Source organism: Nicotiana sylvestris, chromosome 8 (genome assembly GCF_000393655.2).
Source record: "Nicotiana sylvestris chromosome 8, ASM39365v2, whole genome shotgun sequence".
Lineage (NCBI taxonomy): Eukaryota > Viridiplantae > Streptophyta > Magnoliopsida > Solanales > Solanaceae > Nicotiana > Nicotiana sylvestris.
This window is the reverse complement of record NC_091064.1, coordinates 74045152-74061407: the sequence shown is the minus strand read 5'-3', so window position 1 is coordinate 74061407 and position 16256 is coordinate 74045152.

The following is a 16256-nucleotide window of genomic DNA, read 5'->3' as shown; positions in this document are numbered from 1 at the left end:
AGCTAAGCCTCTAATGTGACACCTTATCAAATATGACTTAACAGTCATTTTATATTGAAAGGGGGTCTGCCACGTGCAAGGTTTATTAACCTTATCCAATAAACTAATTAATTAATTAGATATTATTTCGCTCCCCGATAATTAATAAATTACTTGTATAATTAAAAATTATTTTAAATTACTTAAAATTATATTTAGTTTTAATACACTTTATACACCGTACTATTACAGTCATGTGATACCATGTAAAATAAACTCATACACTATTATTTTATTAAAACATCCACGTAAAAATACATATATTTACTCAAATTATAATTTTTCCTAATTTTCGTACACTTAATTGTTAAAATAGTAAAAAGATAACCTCTTTTTCTTGTAAAAAAAATAACTTCTTCAATAAGGAAAATCTTTTTTATAAACATTCTCATATTATGGGTATAATTTACCATATCGGAAAATAGTAATAATGGTAACTATCCAAAATTATACTTATAAAACTTTTACTAAATTATTTGGCTTAAAAGAAAAGACCAGACTAACATAATACCTAACGATATCAAGGTTGTAAACTTGTAGGGTCTCACGATAATAATGTCTTTAACCCTCTATAACTTCCTAATTGACATAATCCTTTCGAACTCCTGTGGATTTACTACGGCACATCCTAATGCTAAGGTATGGGATGTAACATCCTTCCCCCCTTTAGAACATTCGTTCTCGAATGTTAACTCTTAGAGATTTTCAAATTTTTTACTAGGGTCTCCTCTGTAACTTAAACCAAAACCCAAACTATATCTGAAATCTCGACTATTCACAACCTTTTGTACTTAAGTATCTCGTATCTTTTTCACCATTACTTTACCTACTTTTCAATCTCGCATCGTCTCTTCTGTCGCTTTCATAACCTTCCTTCCACATAGGTAGAAATTACATATATGTTTTAAAGCTCTAATATGGTAGCACCTCTGGTGCAACAAAATTCGGTGGAAGCTTTATACTGACTTCTTACGACTTAGCTCTATGGCACGATTTGGAAAGAAAAGAAGGGTAACATTTCCTTAATGCCCTATAGCCTCTCAATTATAAATTTGGCGTGCAACACACCCATAACCGAGACTCTACTTGGCACAGCTTTGTAGAATCCGTATGACACGGCCCGCTTTGATATCACTTTGTCACGCCCCACTTGGGAGGCGTGGCTGGCACCCGTTGCCGCACTGGCCCGAGCGAACCACTCTAAAACTCATTCATTCCTTTTGTAACTATCATGGACCAACATGGCCACAACTCGTACTGTACAATTGCAAGTGGACAACATTGTATCACTGAACCATTTTTCTTAATATATCAATACATATGGGTTGTCAACGCCTCTGACATACTCTACAAAATGAACCTCTGTCTACAAAGCCTTTAGGATTATTCGACATCAAATGAGATAGGGTACCAGCCTACCCACAAGTCTGTAGAAAAATTATGACACGATAACTCATAGACTTGGCTGTACTCCGAATGAGGTGGAGTTTTACCGATCCTTCGCTGAATGCAAACCTCATTTACTGTAAGGGCTTGTCAAAGTGTTTATCTATATCTTCAGGCATGAATGCAGCATCCCCAAGAAAAGTACGTCAGTAAGAATAATGTACTGAGTATGTAAGATAGAACTGAAACCTAACAATAAGTCAATATTAATTAAAGATATATAAGCATCAACCTCTAAGTCTGGATAACTCTGTAAATCATGAAATATTTATAGTGTCATGCATATGTTTATGCGCATGAATGTTATGTCGTGCATACGTACATGTGCTCATAATATCATCAAGCCTCTGAGGGCATCCCATCATATCATCTCGGCAACTGTGGGCAGAATCATCAACGTATACCAGCTGATCAGGTGGTGGTGCGTATATAATGCCGTAACCTTTTCGCATATCTCATATACATATATATACATATATACGCGTATATAACGCTGTCTGACTCATATTTCAGCCTATATGGGCAACATCATCATCGTATGAGCTAGTCAGGTGGTGGTGCGTATATAACGCCATAACCTTTCCCATATCCCATATACATATATATGCATATATAACGCCATCTGAGTCACATTTCAGGCACTATGGGCAACAACATCATCGTATACCAGCTGATCAGGTGGTGACGCATATATAACGCCATAACCTTTCCCATATCCCATATTCCATATATATATATATGTAACGCCATCTGGTCATAGGTCAATGTACATGTATAAATGTATGGAATGCATATGAAATACGTTAATAAAATTTCTCGGTACATCATAAAACTATTATGTCTCTCTCATTGATATCATCAAAATAAATTTTACTAACTTACGTATTTTTGAGACCCATGAACAGATGATAGAATAATAATTCACATGGGGAATCAAAAATATAGACAACCCTAGTATTTCTATGAATAGAGCTCCACCAAGGCTTGGGCAGATGGGAAGAAATCACCATATTTTTTTGCCTCAGAATTCAAACCTCGATCTCCAAGGAAACTCACTGCATTACCATTAGGCCACACCCTTGAGTGTACTAAAACCAAGTAAATTGTACTCCTCCCATTGGCAGAGTTCAATCATGGAAAAGACCATATATATCTTTATATTTTTCCAGTAAAACCTAGACTTACATAAATTGCAAACCACATGTAAGTTCGTAAATTCAAGTCATCCCCGTGATGATACCTGAGGTTCTTATGAGGTGAAGTGACTTCTAAAACTAGATAACAGTTCAACTTATCAAAATACTAAGCTTGTTTGTTAGGAGGTCAAGAATGCAGCATATTCTAGTACTAGCTTTGTTCATTTTGCAACTCTAGTAAAATGTCATTAAATAATTAACCTATGAACCAATTACTCTACCATCTAATTCAACCCCAAGTTAATGAGTTTATAACTGAATTACTGAAGTTATGACTTTCACTAGAAAAAAAAAAGGAATCGATATTTTTTTCTCCTTTTTAACTTTTTGAAATTTGTGCGTTTGCTCGTTTCATTTATATCGTATGAATCATGTCAAAACGAAAAAAAAAAAATAGCCTTAACATACCTCTAAGTACCATGGTCTTCTCCATGTTTAAACCGAAATTTATTTTAATGTCCATTTTACTAATAATATATGTAGCTTGATATCTCCACTACACTTTACTCGCCCAATTCTAGCCCGTTGTCTCATATTTCCTTTCTTAACTTAGACACCACAAGCATCACCCCTTTGTTTTCCTAAACAAAAAACCAAAAACAATGGATAGCTCTTCACTATACTGTACTATGCTTTCTCAAACAAGAATCATATGTCGCTGTTTTTGGACTATTCTTTCTTCATCTTGGAACAGCGGAAAGAGTCTAAAAAGTGATGAATTCAGCTCTGACTTCATTGTAGTTGCTTTTCATCCATATAAACCAACACAACATACTGGGAAAAGTTGCACGCATCGCTTCCTCCATTGACCTGCTGCTATCAAAACTTGACAATGCAGTAACAGTAAAGCAAAGCATTGCTCAATAAAAACCAGTGGTGGAATTAAGTGGCCACAAATAAGCTACTGGCAGCATGCCTTCCTTCTCCACCGGGGTTGGCCTCCCAGACCAAGGTAGCAACGATATTACTTCTGCTGGACATCCATATATACTGAAAATGGATGGAGCTATCACTCCCTTCACCCTTGAGACATGATTATCAAAAGACAACTAAGGAAGATGCACAACATTGGCTAGCTCCGAATCAGAATAAACCTCCAAATATTGGGTGAAGGTAAAAGGTGAAAAGCAAGAGAAAGGGCTTTCATTATTAAAAAATGTTTTGAGAATGCAAATGAAAAGGTGGCTAAGCCTCTAATGTGATACCTTATCAAGTATGACTTAAGAGTCATTTTATATTGAATGGGGGGCTGCCACGTGCAAGGATTATTAACCTTATCCAATAAACTAAATAATTAATTAGGTATTATTCTGATACCCGATAATTAATCAATTACCTGCATAATTAAGAATTGTCTTAAATTACTTAAAATTCTGTTTTTAATGTACTTTATACACTGTACTATTACAGTCATGTGGTACCATGTAAAATAAATTCATACACTATTATTTTATTAAAACATCCATGTAAAAATACATGTATTTACTCAAATTATAATTTTTCCTAATCTTATATAAAGAGTACAAATTTCGTACACTTAATTCTTAAAATGGTAAAAAGACAACTTCTTTTTCTTGTAAAAAAAATATCTTTTATCTTTACAATAAAGAAAATCTTATTTATAAACATTCTCATATTATGAGTATAATTTACCATATCGAAAATAGTAATAATGGTAACTATCCAAAATTATACTTATAAAACTTTTACTAAATTATTTCACTTAAAAAAAAACACACTAACATAATACCTAACAATATCAATGTTGTAAACTTATAGGGTCTCATAATAATAATGTCTTGAACCCTCTATAACCTCCTAATAGACATAATCTCTTCGAACTCATGTGGATTTACTACGACACATCCTTATGCTAAGGTACGCGATGTAACATATTAGTCAGTAGGCAGCCTGCCTGGTGGTATATTTGCTAAAAAAACTAAAATATATCATGACTCGAGCATGTATATATCGTGTCAGAATAGCTAGTTATGATCTACAAGGCACATGAAGACTAAAATTATCTTCTAGCATGATTAAGAAATCTTATGTAGTGAAACCGATAACTAAAGCATGTCATAAGTAACACGTGTTATCAAATTAAAGCTTATGTAGTCTCTCACCGACCCGATCAAGAATAAACAATGGCACCTGCATATATGTTTGTCATCTCACACATACGTTACTCCCACCACATAGCAAACAACATATTGTCCTGATCAAATATCCCACCGGAGCTGTGATGGAACCTAACACCATTTTCTAGGCAATCCAGCAACGAATAAGTAGAAATGAGCTAAAATGACATTAGTAAATAGTTTCAAATGTGTAATAACATAAATAACTGAAGTCAAAATAACGATACAACAGACAACCATCCCAAAATCTTGTGTCACGAAGTATACGAGCTCTACCAAATAAGTGAATACAAGATCTAAGTCAAATACATTAATGCTCGAAGGACTAAACATCAATAACATGAAATAAGGAAACAAACTCCAAGGCCTGCGAACAGACAACAATGCTACCTCAAAAGCTTCGAATAATTTGGACCCAGCTCACTATCAAGTACCATGATTAGTAGCACCTTGATCTGCACATGAAGTACAAAGTGTAGTATGAGTATAACCGATCAGTTGTACTAAATAGGAAGCAAGCCTAACTTCCAGCTGCATCAACAATAACAATATAATAATATCATAAGGAAAAGCAACTCAACAATATCAACTTCAACTCTACAGCATTAAGAGGAAAATAAACATGCTTATCAACTTTAAAGGCAATAAATATCAAGTAGCATGAGGAAAGTACAAATTTATGTCTGCATGACAAGTATTCATGCTAAAATCAACAAATGTCACAGTGAAATTAACAAGTAACCTCAAAACTCAACACAAACACAATGCCTGGCACAATTAACCCTTTTTTATACTCTCAGCACTTTCACAATGCCTGGCTCGAAGACCCTGAATCATCACACATACTCACATGCAGCACTATATAGGTGCTAGTATAAGTCCCTCACTAAGAACATTTCAAGTGTCTGCACTCATAGGATATACCTGACTCCGGAGGGGCAAATCCTAGCCCATGTACTGATCAGATCAAAATCAATAATCAATGTCACAAAGCTCAATATGGGGTGTGGTATAGCGTCACCTCATAATCAATATCAACACGGCTCAATGGCCCAAGATCAGTCATCAATCCGCTCAAGTCTCAATATGCTCGCTTCTTACTGTACCAAACATTAGAATACAACATGGAACATGACAACAAGCCATAACTCATCTAAACCCAATTCACATAAATGAGGACACTAACAACATATGAGATAACATATAACGAGGGTACATAGACAGTGATATAATATGAAGAGATGATATCATGACTGAAAATATGACTACAATTAGGCAAACAGCTTATCATAAGAAAATAGATCTATTCTGTCTCAAACAGTTAAGTACAAAGCCTAGACATTTCTAACATGAAAAATAACTAACATAGTCATACAAGTGGAGAAAACACAGGAACAACAAGCTATGAGAGCAAAATAAGGCACATAATAGCCTAAGGTCTACCCGAATCATGAATAACTATGGTGCATGCATATACACTCTTCACCTTGCGTGCACGTCACTGATAACATATCTATAATCTTCATCAAATTGCAAAAAGTTAACCAAATAGTCAATTGAGGTTCGCTTTTCGGATTCCGACCAAAGTCACAAATCCTGACTACCCATTAAAATACGAGTCCAAATATACAAGTTTCATCCAAATTTGACTCCGAATAGGGGTTCATATATCCATTTTTTACTCTCAAAAATCATAGTCAAAAATCTAAAATATTTCTTTCAAATCCCATAACATATGTGTAGTAATCCATATGGGAAACAAGATACCTATCAAAATCAAGTAGAAATTACTTACCATCCTGCTTTGTGTGGAAATCCTCTTCAAAAATCGTCCCTTTCCAAGTCTAGGGTTCAAAATATGAGAGATTGGGCCAAATCCCGAAATTAGAACTTCATATAGTCTGCCTAGCAGTACCCTTCGCAAAAGCGGCCCAAGATTCACGTTCGTGAAGCACAATATATACAATGTCCAAAACGACCCTTCGCGACCATGGTCCCCATCCAGTGAACGTGATGCACCGGCTTCCTAAGGCTACGCGAATGTGGTCATCTTCCTGCGATCGCTAAGGCCAAACCTCCTTCTAACTCTAGAAGCCCTTACATCTATGAAAATGTGAGCCAACAAGCGTGAACGTGAAGGCCACTGACCACAAATATCACACTCAACAATAAATTCCACTCAACACAATATGTGCCTGGACGCAAACATCTCCTCACAATCAATATCAACACGGCTCAATGGAGCATGATCAGTCATCAATCCGCTCAAGACTAAATATGCTCACATCTCACTATACCAAACTTAATAATACAACATGGAATATGGCAACATGCCAAAACCCAGTTCAACCCATTTCATATAAATGAGAACACTAGCAACATGTGAGATAACATATAAAGAGTTCACAAAGACAGTCATATAATATGCAGAGATGATATCCTGAAAGTATTACTACAATTAAGGCAAACAACTCATCATAAGAAAAATATATCTATTTTATCTCAAATAGTTAAGTACAAATCCTAGACAAAATTTCTAACATGGAAAATAGTTAACTAGTCATACAAGCGGAAAAAACACGGGAACAACAAGGCATGATAGCAAAATAAGGCACATAATAGCTTAAGGTCTACCCGGATCATGAATAACTATGGTGCAAACATATACACTCATCACCTTGCATGTAGCTCACCCACAACATATCTCAAATATCATAACTAACAGGGAAAATTACCCTCTAGCCTAGTTTAGGAAAGATATTTACCTCAAAGCGCGAGAATCAATACTCCAAAAAGCCTTTGCCTCTCGAATCGACCTCTAAATAGGTCAAATTTAGAAAAAACTTACTCAATAGGGACAAACAAGTTTTTAGGAGTCGATTACAAAAAATAAAGCTCCAATCTTTATCAAATTACACAATGTCAACCAAGGTTCGCTTCTTGGGCCCAACCAAAGTCACAAATCCTGACTACCCATTCAAATACGAGTCCAAATATACAAGTTTTATCCAAATCCGACTTTGAATCGGGGTTCATATATCCATTTTTCACTCTAAAAAATCATAGTCAAAATTCCCAAATATTTCTTTCAAATCCCATAATATATGTGTAATAATCCATGGGGAAACAAGATATAATATTAAAATCAAGTAGAAATCACTAACCCTCGTGCCTTGTGTGGAAATCCTCTTCAAAAATTACCCCATTCCAAGTATAGGGTTCAAAATATGATATAATGGGCCAAAATCCCGAAATTATAACTTCATATAGTTTGCCTAGCGATTACTTTCACAAATGCGGCCCAAGCCTCGCGTTCACAAATCATAATATAGCCATGTAATGACCTGGCTGGTCGTTTCATTAGTTGACACTCTGTTTCCCCCTATTTTTGCTTCTTATTGTCTTGTTCAACTGTATTATGCGTTATCGGGTTGAGTGGTTTGGGTTTGGTGAGGTTTTGGTAAGGTTTGAGATATTAAGTCTCTTTTGAGTAAGCTTAAGTTGGAAATGTCAACTGGACATTGACGTATGTGAGAAAGGGATCAGATGTGAATTTTGATGGTTCAGATAGTTTTAGGAGGTGATTTGGGACTTGTGAGCGTGATCAGAATGTATTTTGGAGGTTCGGAATAGATTTAGGCTTGAATTGGCGAAATTGGAATTTTGGCGTTTTCCGGCTGATAGGTGAGAGTTTGATATATGGGTAGGAATGGAATTCCGGAAGTTAGAGTAGGTGTGTTTTGTCATTTGTGATGTGTGTGCAAAATTTCAGGTTATTCGGATGAGGTTTGATAGACTTTATGATCAAAAGCGGAATTTGGAAGTTTTTGAAATTCTTAGGCTTGAATCCGATGTTAATTTGGTATTTTGGTATTGTTGTGAGCATTTCGAAGGTTGGAACAAGTTTGAATGATGTTATAGAATATGTTGGCATGTTTGGTTGAGGTCCCGAGGGCCTCGGGTGAGTTTCGGGTGGTTAAACGGACAAAATGCATGTATGAGAAATTGCATATTTGGCTTCAGTTCTGTTGTAGACATTTGTTCTCTGTGATAGCGTAGAAGGGTCCGCGATCGCTTAGGCTTTGTGGGGCAGAGGTGGAAGTTGGTCAATGCAATCGCGTAAGTCAGAATGCGATCGCGTTTAGTCGAGAGTTTGTTCTTCACAAAAGCGTGATCAATGTAGCGTTCACGTAGGAGAAAAAGGGCTAGAGTGAGAGGTGAGGTTTGTTCTATGCGGTCACGTGAGTTGGATCGCAATCGCGTAAGGAAGCCAAGGCAGTACTATGCGATCGCGTCAAGTGTTATGTGATCGTGTAGGGTTAATTTGGGCATTTTCCTCGATCGCGATTAAGTTATTTTAAAAGCTGGGCAGAATGTTTAAAAGACCCTTTTCACGATTTTTGGCCATATTTTCACCATTGTTGAGTGATTTGGGAGCTTTTTGAGGAGGATTAAAGGGGGAATCAAGGGAAAACACTTGGAGGCAAGATTTGTGGACTTAATACTCGATCCCAATGTGATTTGTACCTAATTTAACATGGAATTTATGTAATCTAAGGCCTAAAGAATGGAAGTTAGGGCTTGGAAATTGGAGACCTAAACCTAGGGATTTGAGGGGTCTTTTGTAGTCGGATTTTGATGTATTTGATGTGTATGAACTTGTGGGAGTGTAAGGGTTCTAGTTTTGTGATTTTTGTCAGAATCCGAGACGTGGGCCTGGAGATCGGGTTTGGCCAATTTCGGTACTTTTGATGTAAATTGGTTATCGAGTGAGTTTTGTTCCCTTAGCATATTTTGATGGTATACATCTATTTTTGGTTAGATTTGGAGCATCCAAAGGCCGATTCGAGGGGCAAAGGCACCGCGGGCTAGAGTTTGGATCGGATAGAGGTAAGTAATGATTGTAAATGTTGCGCTGTGGGTATGAAAGCCCGGATTTCACATCGTTGTGCCACTTTGAGGTGACGCACACGCTAGATGATGAGCGTGAGCTCATGCACTGTTGGGGATTGCGACTTAGTCCGTCCCGTATGACTGTTAAACTGTGTATTTGATTGAAAACTGTTTGCTATCATTGTGTTTTGGAAAGTATTATCCTGTTATGGGCTGAATACCATATTTGGGCTTCGTGCCTACTATTTTGGACCCTTAGGGGGTTTTTACTACTATTTCTCACTATTTTGACTTTGTATTTGTACTCAGTCATGCTATATTCTACTGTTTTCACAACTCAGCCAGCTTTACTCATTTTTGATATTTTAAATGATATTTTGGGTTGAGCATCATGTTTTACTGTTGCCCGAGTGACTTGTGAGATTTTTGAGTGAGTGAGGCCGAGGGCCTATGTTATGAGGATACTATGGGATAGGGTTGTGCGCTGCAATAGTGTTATACTGATTCATGATTATGAGGCCGATGGCCTAATTTTTATGCCATAAGGTGGCTTGATATGAGGCCGAGATCCTGTATGATTATGCCACGAGATGGCTTGTTATTATGCTTGGGCTGTAAGGAGCCCCTCCAGAAGTCTGTACACCTCTAGTGAGCGCGGGTAGCCAGTGTGAGATGTGATATTGCCCGAGGGGCTGTTGTTGTTTCATGTTATTGGTCGAGGGGCTGATACGAGTGATTGTGAAATAGCCCGAGGGGATAGTTCTGTTGGTATTTATTTAAGTTTCATTACTTACCTCCCTATTTTCATCACTAGTTTGAATTATTAAAAGATGTTTTAAAGAGGTTTTTCTCTGAACTAAGGAGTTTTTACGAGCTTTTACTGTTTTATTGCATTGTACTAGTTTGATATTGTTTTGTTGTAGCATTTTGCTGTGTTTTACGTGTTTTCTCATTGCTCAGCTACCTTTACTTTTATTACTTACTGAGTTGGTATACTCACATTACTCCATGCACCCTGTGTGCTGATTTAGGAGTCTCGGGTCATGCCAACGATCACTGATTTTCTTTCTAATAGGCTTGTTTAGAGTTGACTAGGTAGTTGATCGGCGTTCGCAACTCAGTGCTTCTCCTTCCTATCTTTACTTTCCTTTGTACTAGCTCTGTATTAAACTGTGTAGTCTTTTCATACTCATAGATGGACTTTTAAATGCTCATGACTGGTGACACCCCGATGTCGGGTTGTGTTTGTATCCGCATTGTTCTATTCTACTCTATGTGTTGGGATTTATGGCTTCTTAATGACTTAAAAATGAATTATTATAACTGTTTAATTGGTTTGGGGGGTTTGTGTCGGTTGGACTTGTTTCACGATAGGCTCCATCACGATCAGGTCCGGTTTAGGGTTATGACAAGTTGGTATTAGAGCCTAGGCTACATAGGTCTCACGAGTCATGAGTAGGTTTAGTAGAGTCTCGCGGATCGGTAGGGAGACATTTGTATTTATCCTCGGGAGGCTACAGAACCCTTAGGAAAACTTCATATTCATGAAATTCTTGTCGTGCAAATCTGTTGATCCGAATACTAAACTTCTTTTATTTTATTGTCTCACAGATGGTGAGGACACGTGCTAACGATCAAGATGGACGACCACCAGTACCACCAGTTGGGGCCACTAAAGGTCGAGGACGCGATCGAGTCCATGGTAGGGGGAGGGGCACAGTATCTAGGGCAGCACCTGCAGATCTACCAGTCGCCCCAGTTCATGATCAGGCCCCAATTGTGGACTCTCCAGCAGAACCAGCTGTGCCCATTGTGATTCAAGATCATCAGGAGGCCCTGGCCCAAATTCTATCAATATGCACTGGCCTAGCTCAGGCGGTCACAGTTACTACAGCTGCAGCTATATCTCAGGCCGGGGGAGGTACTCAGACTCCCGCCGCTTACACACCTGAGCAGGTCGTACAAGGACTTCAGACACCGGCGGCACCTCCAACCCAACCGGTTTCAGCTGTTCAGGACTATGTACCTCCTACTATACCAGAGGACGAGCAGCGCATGTTGGAGAGGTTTGGTAGAGTTCAGTCTCCGACTTTCAGTGGTATAGAAGGCGAGGATGCCCAGGGTTTCTTGAACAAATGTTAGAGGATTCTTCGTACAGCAAGTATTCTGGATACCAGCGGGGTTGCATTTACCACTTTTCAGTTTTCGGGAGCTGCCTTCACTTGGTGGGAGGCTTATGAGAGGCGTAGGCCTGTTGATGCAGCACTCCTTACTTGGAAGCAGTTCTCCGTTCTCTTTTGGAGAAGTATGTGCCATAGTCCCGCAGAGAGGAGTTGCGTAGGCAGTTTGAGCAGTTGCGTCAGGGAGATATGACTGTGATGTAGTATGAGATGAGGTTCTCGGATTCCTATGGAGAGAGATAGGATTAGATGGTTCATTTATGGCCTCACGTATCAGCTTCGGATTCTCATGACCAGGGAGAGGGTGTCTGGTGCTACTTTTGAGGAGGTTGTTGACATTACTCACGAGATTGAGTCAGTTCATTGCTAGGAGTGAGATGAGAGGGAGGCCAAGAGGCCTTGGGGATTTGGTAGTTATGGTGGTGCTCCTTCGAGAGGTCAGTTTTAGCACGGTAGAGGCCGTCCATTCAGACATGCTCAACCAGCTCGCTCAGGTTATCGTGGGGCATCATCGGGTCATCGTTCTCATAGTTCTCATAAGGTTATTCATGAATCAGTGCCCTTCCAGCCTAGAGTTTGTCTCGTGCTCCATCAGTTTAGGGTTTTTCTATGCTAGGTGCATCTGCTAGTCATTCCGGTGTTAGGGGTTCCCTTCAGTCCCCGTCTCCAGCACTAGGGAGTTGATATGAGTGTGGAGAGTTGGGTCATATGTGGAGGTAGTGTCCTCGTCGTCTTGGGGGTTCATCTCAACAGAGGAGTCAACCATCGACTTTAGTGCCAGTTACTTCACCACCACCCTCCTAGCCAGCTAGGGGTAGAGGTCAGTCAGCTAGGGGTTGCTTTAAAGGGGGAGGTCGATTAGTTGGCGGTCAGGCCTATTTCTATGCACTCCCAGTTAGACCCAATACTATTGCTTCAGATGCTATGATTAAAGGTATTGTCACAATCTGCCACAGAGATGCCTTTGTGGTTTTTTGATCCCAGATTCACTTTTTCATATGTGTCATCGTATTTTGCTCATTATTTGGATACGCTCCGTGAGTCTCTTATTTCATCTGTTCGTGTATCTACTATAGCGGGCCATACTATTGTTGTGGATTGTGTGTACCGGTCATGTGTGGTGACTATTGGGGGTCTGGAGACCCGAGTGGACTTGTTATTGCTTTGTATGGTGGACTTTGATGTGATATTGGGCATGGATTGGCTATCTCCGTGTCGTGCTATTTTGCACTGTCAAGCTAAGACAGTGACACTGGCTTTGCCGGGTGTGCCACGGATTGAGTGGCAAGGTTCGACTAATTTTGTCCCAGTAGGGTGATTTCGTTATTGAAGGCCCATCGAATGGTTGGGAAAGGTTATCTTTCATACTTAGCCTTTGTGAGGGATGTTGGTGCAAAAACTTCTAGCATTGATTCTGTTCCTGTTGTGAGGGATTTTCTAGATGTGTTTCCTACAGACTTGTCGGGCATGCCATCAGACAGGGATATTGATTTTTGTATTAATCTGGTACCGGGCAGTCAGCCCATTTCTATTCCACCATATCGTATGGCACCAGCAGAGTTGAAGGAGCAATTTTAGGAACTCCTTGATAAGGAGTTTATTTAGCCTAGTGTGTCGCCTTGGGGTGCGCATGTTCTATTTGTGAAGAAGAAGGATGGCACGGTGAGGATGTGCATTGATTACAAGCAGTTGAACAAAGTCACAATCAAGAACAATTATCCTTTGCATCGTATCGATGATTTGTTTGACAAGCTTCAAGGAGCGAGAGTGTTCTCCAAGATTGATCTCCGTTCCGGTTATCACTAGTTGAAGATCAGCGACTCGGGTATTCTTTAGACACCTTTAAGAACCCGATATATTCATTATGAGTTCCTGGTGATGTCTTTTAGGCTAGCCAAAACCCAACAACATTCATGCATTTGATGAACATCGTGTTTCGGCTTTATCTTGACTCATTTATCATAGTTTTCATTGATGATATTCTGGTGTATTCGCATAGTTAGGAGGAGCACGCAGAGCATTTGAGAGTTGTGTTGCAAAGATTGAGGAGGAGAAGCTTTATGCAAAGTTCTCCAAGTGTGAGTTTTGGCTCAGTTCAGTGGCTTTCTTGGGGCACGTGGTGTCCAGCGAGGGTATCCAGGTTAATCGAAGAAGATAGAGGCATTTCAGAGTTGGCCCAGACTGTCCTCAGCCATAGAGATTCGCAACTTTCTTGGTTTGGCGGGTTATTACTTCCAGTTTGTTTAGGAATTTTCATCTATCACATCACACTTGACCTAGTTGACTTAATAGGGTGCTTCATTCAGTTGGTCAGATGAGTGTGAGGAGAGCTTTCAGAAGCTAAAGACTGCCTTGACCACAACTCTAGTGTTAGTTTTGCCATCAGCTTCAGGTTCATATACCATTTATTGTGATGCTTCCAGAGTTGGTATTGAGTGTGTGTTGATTCAGGTGGGTAGAGTTATTGCTTATGCTTCTCATCAGTTGAATCCCCATGAGAAGAACTACCCTATTCATTATTTGGAGTTGGCTGCCATTGTTCACGCGTTGATGATTTGGAGGCATTATTTGTTTGGCATGTCTTGTGAGGTGTTTACTAATCATCGTAACCTCCAGCACTTGTTCAAGCAGAAGGATTTGAATTTGAGGCAGCGAAGATGGTTGGAGCTGCTAAAGGAGTATGATATTACTATTTTGTACCATTCGGGGAAGGCCAATGTGGTGGCGGATGCCTTGAGTAGGAGGGCGATGAGTAAGAAGAGTTTGGCATATATTCCTGTTGGGGATAGACCTCTTGCAGTTGATGTTCAGACCTTGGCCAATTGGTTTGTGAGGTTAGATATTTCGGAGCCCAGTCGGGTATTGGCTTGTGTGATTTCACGGTGTTCCTTATTTGATCGCATTAGAGAGCGCCAGTATGATGATTCTCATTTACTTGTCCTTATGGATAGAGTTCAGTACCACTATGCCAGAGATGTGACTATTCAAGGTCGGATATGTGTGCCCAATGTAGATGGACTTCGAGAGTTGATTCTAGAGGAGGCTCATAGCTCGCAGTATTCTATTCATCCGGGTGCTGCAAAGATGTATCAGGATCTAAGACAACATTATTGGTGGAGGAAAATGAAGAAAGACATTGTGGGATTTGTAGCTCGATGTCTCAATTGTCAGTAGGTGAAGTATGAGCATTAGAGACAGGGTGGCTTGCTTTAGCAGATGGATATTCCAGAGTGGAAGTGGGAGCGGATCACCATGGACTTTGTAGTTGGGCTCCCACGGACTATGAAGAAGTTCGATACTATTTGGGTGAGTGTGGATCGGCTGGCCAAGTCCGCGCACTTCATTCTTGTGCGTACTACCTATTCTTAAGAGCGGTTGGCAGGGATCTATATTCGGGAGATTGTTCGTTTGTATGGTGTCCCAGTTTCTATCATTTAAGATAGGGGCACTCAGTTTACTTCACAGTTTTGGAGGTTTGTGCAACAAGAGTTAGGTACCCAGGTTTAGTTGAGTACAACTTTTCACCCTTAGACGGACGGGCAGTCCGAGCGTACTATTCAGTTTTTACTGCTCGCAAATCTTAGATAGATCTGAAAGAAAATTAAAAGATCTTAAAGCTAGGGTTTCAAAGAACCCAGCAAAGGTGAGAAAGACTTTGAAAGTTACCGATCTAACCAGAAAAAGTCAAGGATCTGACTTGAACGGCCAAGGGTGACCGGAGAGAGGCCGAGGATGGCCAGAGAAAGGCCATGAATTGAAGTTGAGCAAGGACTGGACCAGATTTCTTCGAGGTCTGGCCATGAAATCACACAAACTGGCCACCAGAAGATGTAGGAGGCCGATATACATCTCAATCGGCCATGGAAAGCCATGGATTAGGCAGGGATTGAGGTGGATTAGGGTGGAATTAGATGGCGGCGGCTAGGGTTCATGTGAAGTTGCAGAGAAAATTGAGAGGTAAGGGATTCAGAGGCGGCGGGTGGTGGAAAATGAGTTAGGATAAGGGGTCATTTGGGGTTAAAAATGGAAAGGGGGAATGGTGGCCATTGATCTGAATGATCAACGACCCAAATTTAAAAAGGTAGGTGGGGAATCCAGGTTAGGTTTGTTTAATTGGGTTTAGGTTCAAGTTAAAATTGAATTTGGGCTGGGGAAATTGGGGCCTGATTTGGGTTATAATTGAAACCCAATTTGGGCTAAAATTTAAATAACCACTTTTCCCTTTTAATTTTTTAAAAATAGTAAATAAATTTTTGAAAACAAATTGAAAGCACTAAAATGATTTGTAATATATAATTAAACATGAAACAAATTTAAACCTAAAAATGGCTAATATTGCAATTGTGTGCAATTAGCTTTAAGAA